At 43.4% G+C, this 11,405-nt stretch overlaps 1 long non-coding RNA gene across 1 annotated transcript; it reads right to left on the reverse strand.

Moving 5' to 3' along the window:
- Window positions 1-7,051: 7,051 nt before the first annotated feature.
- On the reverse strand, window positions 7,052-8,952 carry LOC123734134 (uncharacterized). Its single transcript, XR_006764445.1, has 2 exons — window positions 8,710-8,952; window positions 7,052-7,247 (listed from the first exon to the last, which is right to left on the reverse strand). It is a non-coding gene; the product is annotated as an uncharacterized lncRNA (long non-coding RNA).
- Between the last annotated feature and the right edge of the window lie 2,453 nt (window positions 8,953-11,405).

The following is an 11,405-nucleotide window of genomic DNA, read 5'->3' on the forward strand; positions in this document are numbered from 1 at the left end:
AAGCAGCCCACAACACAGTGATTACAACCTTTTTCCATTTTCCGAACGTACTATCAACCCATCCCGTGAGTGCCGTGTCCACCCCGGAATTTTCTGCTAACTCCTGAGTTAAATTGTTTAGACCGGCCAGGGCCTTGGTCACTGATCCATCTGGAGCTGTGTTCTCAGTGATGAAAGTACAGCATTCAGATCCTAACATCACACACACACCACCCTTTTCAGCCAGAAGCATATCCAAAGCTATTCTATTCTGCAATACCATCAAAGTGGTCGCAGCTGTCTGTTCTGCTAACCCTTGAATTGCCTCTCTGGTATAGTTGATGAAACGCTGTTGGTTATAATAAATGTAATTTATCCAATCCACATTTTTATTGAGAGTCGACCACCAAAAAAGACTTGATTCCAATCCAGCCCATATCTGATTCCTAGCTTTAAACTCATCAGGCACCCCCCTTGGAACCCCAATGCTATCAATGTAAATTCTATCGTCAAAGGACCCTGACAGAGCACTCCTCCCCTCTCTTTCACCTGGCACTAGGTCTTTGTGTTGTATAAGGGTGAAGGGCATGCCTAACTGTACCAATGCACAAATACCAGTCCAATTTGCAGGCAGGTTTGGCCACAGCTTCATACCTCCACACAACCACCAGACATCCGCTCTCTGCCTTTTTATCTTACTAAAGTCCTCGGAACTCAACCACCCAGTCAGGTCCCTCATTGTCTCGTCAGTTGTAACATTCTCTGTCCTATTGCATGTTCTTACTTCCCCTACGTTCCATCCGTGTGTGTTGTGTCGAGCCACACAATAATAGTCTCCTCCTGCGACTGTGAAAGGGGGAAGTCTGAATCAAATGGACACATAGGATACAGATAATGCAGATCAGTGCAACTGTCTGGCTTCCTTGCCTTCATGAACAGCTTTACCATACAGGCCATTCCCCTTGGTAAATTAATTCCATCGAGTAGAAAGGGGATGGTTGTCAACTGAAGTTTGGCTGTTGCGCAGGCATAACCTTCTTCTTTAGCTACTGATCTAGCTGTATACTGAATCCATTCCAGCCATAGGTTGGAATCCCCAAACCAAGTCTCAAACCTCAATCACTTCCTTAAGATCTTTCGTCTGAACTATCCTCACCGGTCCTTGGCTCTGGATGACTACACGGGTAATGTCCGTTTTATCAGGGGTACTACTGGTATTCTGGCTGGCGGTAGAACTATCTCCTGTCCTAACCTCTACTACTCGGAATGGTACCGCAGTGTCGACAATGGTCTGGTCAAGGCCAACATACCATAACTCTAAATCCTCTTTCTTTATGCTTTTAATGGTCATTCCTATCTTCAAGCAATACTTCCCTTGCTCTGGATTGCAGTCAAAAACCCTGGCCTTCACTATACTCCATCTGTTTCTATATTGGGTGTGTGGATTGACATAGCCTTCTCTCTCTGTGTGAGCTATGACCTGATTCCATGAGCTACACCGGGATCTACAGAGATATCTTCCCCATGAAGTCCGAGTCCTAGACTGCCAGGAGGTTAGGGACCCCATTTGGTCTGCATAGAACTCTATTGAGACATCCTTCCCTAACTCTAATCTCACTTCCTTTTTATCTAGATCGAGTGACCTTTTGTACCTAGGCCATAAAAACTCCTCATCTTCTACACTATGGGTCAAGTTACCACTTTCTGACTTCTCGAGTGGTTCATGGTGTATTAGGAATATGGCTCCCACAATCAGACAGCTCAGACTGACCAGTACCCCTGTAAAGCCCCACCCCCTCCCGGTGAATATATCACTGGCTAGAGGCCAACCCACACTTTCACTTCTATGAATGTACACAGTGAGGATCGGGCGGGTTAGGGAATCTTCGTTAGAGAGGTAACCCCCGAACCTTATAGGTATTCGGTTCTTCTCCTAACTCTGTGATTGTTCGACAGTGTCAGTGTGTCTTACCCTCCCGCAATGTGTGATATGAACCCAGGTAGCTCTTTCAGCTATTCTTACCGCGAAGGATATTACCAGGAACACTTGGTAAGGGCCCTCCCACCGTGTCTGCTTCCAGTTCTTTTCTCCTCAGGGACTGGATCCACACCCAGTCTCCTGGTTGGATTGAGAGAATCATCTTCTCCTGTAATTCACCTGTTGGACACAAAGTCTCGGACATACGGGTTTGGTTAACCATGTGTTCTGTTAGTATATCTTCAACTTCTATGTCTACCTGTTCTGGCCTCCCTAACTCTGGCATTCTATATGGTTTACCTGATCAGCTAAAATGTAATCCATTATTTAAAGAGATAGATCCTAGTAAACCAACTACCCTAATCGTGTCCACCCAGTAAGTTGGGACCACCTCTTCCCATTTAATATACTTATGTATTATAAAAAATGTTTTTTAACCTCTCTAGGCTAGGCGGGACGAATTCGTCCCACCTACGTAACAGCCACTGCCAGCCTGTGGCGCGATTTTCAAAACCTTTAAAATCCTATTTCTCAAACATATGACTATTTTACAGCCATTTAAAGATAAGACTCTCGTTAATCTAACCACACTGTCCGATTTCAAAAAGGCTTTACAACGAAAGCAAAACATTAGATTATGTCAGCAGAGTACCAAGCCAGAAATAATCAGACACCCATTTTTCAAGCCAGCATATAATGTCACCAAAACCCAGAAGACAGCTAAATGCAGCACTCACCTTTGATGATCTTCATCAGATGACAACCCTAGGACATTATGTTATACAATACATGCATGTTTTGTTCAATCAAGTTCATATTTATATCAAAAACCAGCTTTTTACATTAGCATGTGACGTTCAGAACTAGCATACCCCGCAAACTTCCGGGGAATTCGCTAACATTTTACTAAATTACTCACGATAAACGTTCACAAAAGCATAACAATTATTTTAAGAATTATAGATACAGACCTCCTCTATGCACTCGATATGTCCGATTTTAAAATAGCTTTTTGGTGAAAGCACATTTTGCAATATTCTAAGTACATAGCCCAGGCATCACGGGCTCGCTATTTAGACACCCGGCAAGTTTAGCACTCACCATAATCATATTTACTATTATAAAAATGTCATTACCTTTTGTTGTCTTCGTCAGAATGCACACCCAGGACAGCTACTTCAATAACAAATGTTGGTTTGGTCCAAAATAATCCATCGTTATATCCGAATAGCGGCGTTTTGTTCGATGCGTTCCAGACACTATCCGAAATAGTAAAGAAGTGTCACGCGCTTGGCGCAATTCCTGACAATAAAATTCAAAGTATTCCATTACCGTACGTCGAAGCATGTCAACCGCTGTTTAAAATCAATTTTTACGTAATTTTTCTCGTGAGAAAAGCGATAATATTCCGACAGGGAATCTCCTTTTCGGCAAACAGAGGAAAAAATCCCAAAGGCGGGGGCGGTCGGGGTCACGCGCATAAGCTAGTGTCTCTTGATGGGCCACTTGAGAAAGGCGATAATGTGTTTCAGCCTGGGGCTGGAATGACGACATTCTGTTTTTTCCCGGGCTCTGAGAGCCTATGGAAGACGTGGGAAGTGTCACGTTAGAGCAGAGATCCTTAGTAAATGATAGAGATGGAAAACAAGTTCAACAAATGGTCAGACAGGCCACTTCCTGTAAAGGAATCTCTCAGGTTTTGACCTGCCATTTGAGTTCTGTTATACTCACAGACACCATTCAAACAGTTTTAGAAAATTTAGGGTGTTTTCTATCCATATGTAATAAGTATATGCATATTCTAGTTACTGAGTAGGAGTGGTAACCAGATTAAATCGGGTATGTTTTTTATCCAGCCGTGTCAATGCTGCCCCCTAGCCCTAACAGATTAAGTAGTTCATTATCCAATAGGCCACAAAGTGTTTCCGAACCTGCTCTACTATCCCCCCTGTTGACACATGGCTCTGCCCATGTGTCAATCTTGCCGCATCTCTAAACAATGACTTAGGTAGTATTGGTAACTTATCATGATACCAAATACCGTCCTTATATAAATTGCTCCTAACTTCTCCTCATTTCGAAATCCCTTTCACTGGTGCTCTAGACTGACAATTTTAATATAGGTTTGTCTATGTTTACTTCCTCTTTTAAGAACTGCTGTGTCGACGGCTGCGGTTTAACCTGTTTAGGATAGGGGGCAGTATGTTCACGGCCGGATAAAAAACGTACCCGATTTAATCTGGTTATTACTCCTGCCCAGAAACTAGAATATGCATATAATTGTTTGATTTGGATAGAAAATACCCTAAAGTTTCTAAAACTGTTTGAATGGTGTCTGTGAGTATAACAGAACTCATTTGGCAGGCCAAAACCTGAGAAGATTCCAAACAGGAAGCGCTCTCTCTGACCATTTCATGGCCTTCTTGATCATCTCTAACAAAAACAGGGGATCTCTGGCATGACGTGACATTTTCTAACGCTCCCATAGGCACTCAGAAGGCGCCAGAAAGCTGAATCGTGGCTTTGCAGCCCATGGCTGAAAAACATTAGCGCATTTTGATAGTGGTCGATCTGAGGACAATGGGACGGGGCGCGCGTGCCCGAGTCGACTCCATGTTTACTTTCTCTCTCTTTGAACGAAAACCACCACTCCCGGTCGGAATATTATCGCTTTTTACGAGAAAAATTGCATAAAAATTGATTTTAAACAGAGTTTGACATGCTTCGAAGTACGGTAATGGAATATTTAGAAATTTATTGTCACGAACAAAACGCCACTATTTGGATATAACTATGGATTATTTGGGACCAAACCAACATTTGTTATTGAAGTAGAAGTCCTGGGAGTGCATTCTGACGAAGAACACCAAAGGTAATCAAACTTTTCTAATGGTAAATCGGAGTTTGGTGAGTACCACACTTGGTTGGTGTCAAAATACCTAGCCTGTGATGGCTGGGCTATCTACTTAGAATATTGCAAAATGTGCTTTCACCGAAAAGCTATTTTAAAATCGGACATAGCGAGTGCATAAAGGAGTACTGTATCTATAATTCTTAAAATAATTGTTATGTTTTTTGTGAACGTTTATCGTGAGTAATTTAGTAAATTCACCGGAAGTTTGCGGGGGGGTATGCTAGTTCTGAACGTCACATGCTAATGTAAAAAGCTGTTTTTTGATATAAATATGAACTTGATTGAACAAAACATGCATGTATTGTATAACATAATGTCCTATGTGTGTCATCTGATGAAGATCATCAAAGGTTAGTGCTGCATTTAGCTATTGTTTGGGTTTATGTGACATTATATGCTAGCTTGAAAAATGGGTGTCTGATTATTTCTGGCTGGGTACTCTGCTGACATAATCTAATGTTTTGCTTTTGTTGTAAAGCCTTTTTGAAATTGGACAGTGTGGTTAGATTAACGAGAGTCTTGTCTTTAAAATGGTGTAAAATAGTCATATGTTTGAGAAATTGAAGTAATAGCAGTTCTAAGGTATTTGAATAATGCGCCACGGGAATCCACTGGCTGTTACGTAGGTGGGACGAAATCATCCCACTGGCCCTAGAGAAGTTAAAATAGATTTTCGGTGAAAGCACATTTTGCAATACTCTAAGTAGATAGCCCAGCCATCACAGGCTAGCTATTTTGACACCAACCAAGTTTGGCACTCACCAAACTCCGATTTACTATTAGAAAAGTTTGATTACCTTTGGTGTTCTTCATCAGAATGCACTCCCAGGACTTTTACTTCAAATGTTGGTTTGGTCCCAAATAATCCATAGTTATATCCAAATAGCGACGTTTTGTTCGTGCGTTCAAGACACTATCTGAAGGGTAAATAAGGGTCACGCGCCCAACGCGTTTCGTGACAAAACATTTCTAAATATTCAATTACCGTACTTTGAAGCATGTCAACCGCTGTTTAAAATCAATTTTTATGCCATTTTTCTCATAAAAAAGCGATAATATTCCAACCGGGAAAGCGTGTTTACGTTCAAAGAGAGAGAAAATAAAAACATCTCGTGCCCTCGTGCACGAGCCCTCGTCTGATGGTCCTCTGACCGGCCACTATCCAAACGCGCTAATGTTTTTCAGCCAGGGGCTGCCTCGATATCATACAGCTTTTTCCCGGGTTCTGAGAGCCTATGGGAGCTGTAGGAAGTGTCACGTTACAGCAAAGATCCTCAGTCTTCAATAAACAGAGCCAAGAAGAACAAGAACTTGTCAGACAGGCCACTTCCTGTAAGGAATCTTCTCAGGTTTTTGCCTGCCATATGAGTTCTGTTATACTCACAGACACCATTCAAACAGTTTTAGAAACTTTAGGGTGTTTTATATGCATATTCTAGTTACTGGGCAGGAGTAGTAACCAGATTAAATTGGGTACGTTTTTTTATCCGGCCGTGCAAATACTGCCCCCTATCCCCAACAGGTTAAGTATGCTCTCTCTAATTCTCTCTTTCTCTCTTTCTTTCTTTCTCTCTCTCAGAGGACCTGAGCCCTAGGTCCATGCCTCAGGACTACCTGGCATGATGACTCCTTGCTGTCCCCAGTCCACCTGGCCGTGCTGCTGCTCCAGTTTCAACTGTTGTGCCTGCGGCTATGGAACCCTGACCTGTTCACCAGACGTGCTACCTGTCCCAGACCTTCTGTTTTCAACTCTCTAGAGACAGCAGGAGTGGTAGAGATACTCTCAATGATCGGCTATGAAAAGCCAACTGACATTTATTCCTGAGGTGCTGACCTGTTGCACCCTCTACAACCAATGTGATTATTATTATTTGACCATGCTGGTCATTTATGAACATTTGAACATCTTTGCCATGTTCTGTTATAATCTCCACCCGGCACAGCCAGAAGAGGACTGGCCACCCCTCATAACCTGGTTCCTCTCTAGGTTTCTTCCTAGGTTCCTGCCTTTCTAGGGAGTTTTTCCTAGCCACCGTGCTTCTACACCTGCATTGCTTGCTGTTTGGGGTTTTAGGCTGGGTTTCTGTACAGCACTTTGAGATATCAGCTGATGTAAGAAGGGCTATATAAATACATTTGATTTGATTTACCAGATTTGGTTTGACCCTCTACAATTGTCCTTGGACTCTTCCCAGTTTTATATTGCAACAACAACAAAATATGCTTTCATTGATTTCCAACATGATTTGAACATATAAAATGTGTCTGTATTTTCCTTATAAACAGTTGTAACAATAACAATCTAATCCTCAAATAAAATGCCAACCTGTGCTGTAACTGCAGTAGCAGAATTACACCATGGCTTGATGTTTTAACCTGTTAGGGCTAGGGGGGCAGCATTGACACGGCTGGATAAAAACATACCCGATTTAATCTGGTTACCACTCCTACTCAGTAACTAGAATATGCATATACTTATTACATATGGATAGAAAACACCCTAAATTTTCTAAAACTGTTTGAATGGTGTCTGTGAGTATAACAGAACTCAAATGGCAGGTCAAAACCTGAGAGATTCCTTTACAGGAAGTGGCCTGTCTGACCATTTCTGGAACTTCTTTGCCATCTCTATCATTTACTAAGGATCTCTGCTCTAACGTGACACTTCCCACGTCGTCCATAGGCTCTCATAGCCCGGGAAAAAAGAGAATGTCGTCATTCCAGCCCCAGGCTGAAACACATTATCGCCTTTCTCAAGTGGCCCATCAAGAGACACTAGCTTATGCGCGTGACCCCGACCGCCCCGCTTTGGGATTTTTTTCCTCTGTTTGCCGAAAAGGAGATTCCCTGTCGGAATTTTATCACTTTTCTACGAGAAAAATGACGTAAAAATTGATTTTAAACAGTGGTTGACATGCTTCGACGTACGGCAATGGAATACTTTGAATTTTATTGTCAGGAATTGCGCCAAGCGCGCGACACTTCTTTACTATTTCGGATAGTGTCTGGAACGCACGAACAAAACGCCGCTATTCGGATATAACGATGGATTATTTTGGACCAAACCAACATTTGTTATTGAAGTAGACGTCCTGGGTGTGCATTCTGACGAAGAAAACAAAAGGTAATGACATTTTTATAATAGTAAATATGATTATGGTGAGTGCTAAACTTGCCGGGTGTCTAAATAGCGAGCCCGTGATGCCTGGGCTATCTACTGAGAATATTGCAAAATGTGCTTTCACCAAAAAGCTATTTTAAAATCGGACATATCGAGTGCATAGAGGAGGTCTGTATCTATAATTCTTAAAATAATTGTTATGCTTTTTGTGAACGTTTATCGTGAGTAATTTAGTAAAATGTTAGCGAATTCCCGTAAGTTTGCGGGGGTATGCTAGTTCTGAACGTCACATGCTAATGTAAAAAGCTGGTTTTTGATATAAATATGAACTTGATTGAACAAAACATGCATGTATTGTATAACATAATGTCCTAGGGTTGTCATCTGATGAAGATCATCAAAGGTGAGTGCTGCATTTAGCTGTCTTCTGGGTTTTGGTGACATTATATGCTGGCTTGAAAAATGGGTGTCTGATTATTTCTGGCTTGGTACTCTGCTGACATAATCTAATGTTTTGCTTTCGTTGTAAAGCCTTTTTGAAATCGGACAGTGTGGTTAGATTAACGAGAGTCTTATCTTTAAATGGCTGTAAAATAGTCATATGTTTGAGAAATTGAAGTAATATGATTTTGAAGATTTTGAAAATCGCGCCACAGGATGGCAGTGGCTGTTACGTAGGTGGGACGAATTCGTCCCGCCGGTCCCATAGAGGTTAACTACACCAGCTGTTGCCATATTTTAGCTTTCAGTCAAACTCGGCAAACATGAAACTAAAACTTAAGTTTAGGCATTAATTCCGAATAGTTAAGATTAGTGTAAAGTAAAGGGAAAAGCTTAATAAAATACAATAACAAACTTTCTAGCGCTAGAATTGAACACCCAACCTTTGGATTGGGAGTCTGCAGCTTATATATAGTTGAAGTCGGAAGTTTACATTCACCTAAGCCAAATACATTTAAACTCAGTTTTTCAATACCCCCTCCTCTCCCCTACCTTCCCTATACCCCCTCCTCTCCCCTACCTTCCCTATACCCCCTCCTCTCCCCTACCTTCCCTATACCCCCTCCTCTCGACTACCTTCCCTATACCCCCTCCTCTCCCCTACCTTCCCTATACCCCCTCCTCTCCCCTACCTTCCCTATACCCCCTCCTCTCCCCTACCTTCCCTATACCCCCTCCTCTCCCCTACCTTCCCTATACCCCCTCCTCTCCCCTACCTTCCCTATACCCCCTCCTCTCCCCTACCTTCCCTATACCCCCCTCCTCTCCCCTACCTTCCCTATACCCCCCTCTCCCCTACCTTCCCTATACCCACCTCCTGTGGTCCAGAAACTGATTTAACAGGCAGATAGAACTGGGATAGAAGCTGTTCTAGAACCTGTGGTCCAGAAACTGATTTAACAGGCAGATAGAACTGGGATAGAAGCTGTTCTAGAACCTTTGGTCCACAAACTGATTTAACATGTGTGAGTGTCCAGGTGTGTGTGTGTGTGTGTGTGTTTGTGTGTGTATCCAGTGTGTGTGTGTATCCAGTGTGTGGATCCAGGTGTGTGTGTGTGTGTGTGTGTGTGTGTGTGTGTGTGTGTGTATCCAGTGTGTGTGTATCCAGTGTGTGTGTATCCAGTGAGTGTGTGTGTGTATCCAGTGTGTGTATCCAGTGTGTTTGTGTGTGTCAAGCGTGTGTGTGTCCAGTGAGTGTGTGTGTATCCTGTGTGTGTGTGTGTGCATCCAGTGTGTATGTGTATCCAGTGTGTGTGTGTGTGTATCCAGGGTGTGTGTGTGTATCCAGTGTGTGTGTGTGTGTGTTCCAGTGTGTGTGTGTGTGTGTGTGTGTGTATCCAGTGTGTGTGTGTGTGTGTGTGTTTCCAGTGTGTGTGTGTGTGTGTGTGTGTGTGTGTGTGTGTGTGTGTGTGTGTGTGTATCCAGTGTGTGTGTGTGTGTGTGTGTGTGTGTGTGTGTGTGTGTGTGTGTGTGTGTGTGTGTGTGTGTGTATCCAGTGTGTGTGTGTGTGTGTGTGTGTGTATCCAGTGTGTGTGTGTGTATCCAGTGTGTGTGTGTGTGTGTGAGTATCCAATGAGTGTGTGTGTGTGTCCAGTGAGTGTGTGTGTGTGTCCAGTGAGTGTGTGTGTCCAGTGTGTTTGTGTGTGTGAATCCAGTGTGTGTATCCAGTGTGTTTGTGTGTGTGTCCAGTGTGTGTGTTTGTCCAGTGAGTGTGTGTGTGTCCAGTGAGTGTGTGTGTGTGTATCCTGTGTGTGTGTGTATCCAGTGTGTGTGTGTATCCAGTGTGTGTGTGTATCCAGTGTGTGTGTGTATCCATGTGTGTGTGTGTGTGTGTGTGTGTGTGTGTGTGTTTCAGGTGTGTGTGTGTGTGTGTGTGTATCCAGTGTGTGTGTGTGTGTGTGTGTGTGTATCCAGTGTGTGTGTGTGTGTGTGTGTGTGTGTGTGTGTATCCAGTGTGTGTGTGTGTGTGTATCCAGTGTGTGTGTGTGTGTGTGTGTATCCAGGTGTGTGTGTGTGTGTGTGTATCCAGTGTGTGTGTGTGTGTGTGTGTGTATCCATTGTGTGTGTGTGTGTATCCATTGTGTGTGTGTGTGTGTGTGTGTGTGTGTGTGTATCCATTGTGTGTGTGTGTGTGTGTGTGTGTGTGTGTGTGTGTGTGTGTGTGTGTGTGGTGGATCCAGTGTGTTTGTGTGTGTGTGTATCCAGTGTGTTTGTATCGAGTGTGTGTGTCAAGCGTGTGTGTTTCAAGCGTGTGTGTGTGTGTCCAGTGTGTGTGTGTGCGTCCAGTGACAGTGTGTGTGTCCAGTGAGTGTGTGTGTGTGTCCAGTGTGTGTGTGCGTCCAGTGAGTGTGTGTGTGTCCAGTGAGTGTGTGTGTGTGTCCAGTGTGTGTGTGCGTCCAGTGAGTGTGTGTGCGTCCAGTGATGTGTGTGTGTCCAGTGTGTTTGTGTGTGTGAATCCAGTGTGTGTGTTTGTCCAGTGAGTGTGTGTGTGTCCAGTGAGTGTGTGTGTGTGTATCCTGTGTGTGTGTGTATCCTGTGTGTGTGTGTATCCAGTGTGTGTGTGTATCCAGTGTGTGTGTGTGTGTGTGTGTGTGTGTGTGTGTGGTTCCAGTGTGTGTGTGTGTGTGTGTGTGTATCCATGTGTGTGTGTGTGTGTGTGTGTATCCAGTGTGTGTGTGTGTGTGTGTATCCAGTGTGTGTGTGTGTGTGTGTATCCAGTGTGTGTGTGTGTGTATCCAGTGTGTGTGTGTGTGTATCCAGTGTGTGTGTGTGTGTGTATCCAGTGTGTGTGTGTGTGTGTGTATCCATTGTGTGTGTGTGTGTGTGTATCCATTGTGTGTGTGTGTGTGTGTGTGTGTGTGTATCCAGTGTGTTTGTGTGTGTGTGTATCCAGTGTGTTTGTATCGAGTGTG

This window comes from Salmo salar, unplaced genomic scaffold (assembly GCF_905237065.1).
Source record: "Salmo salar unplaced genomic scaffold, Ssal_v3.1, whole genome shotgun sequence".
In the NCBI taxonomy this organism is placed as follows: Eukaryota; Metazoa; Chordata; class Actinopteri; order Salmoniformes; family Salmonidae; genus Salmo; species Salmo salar.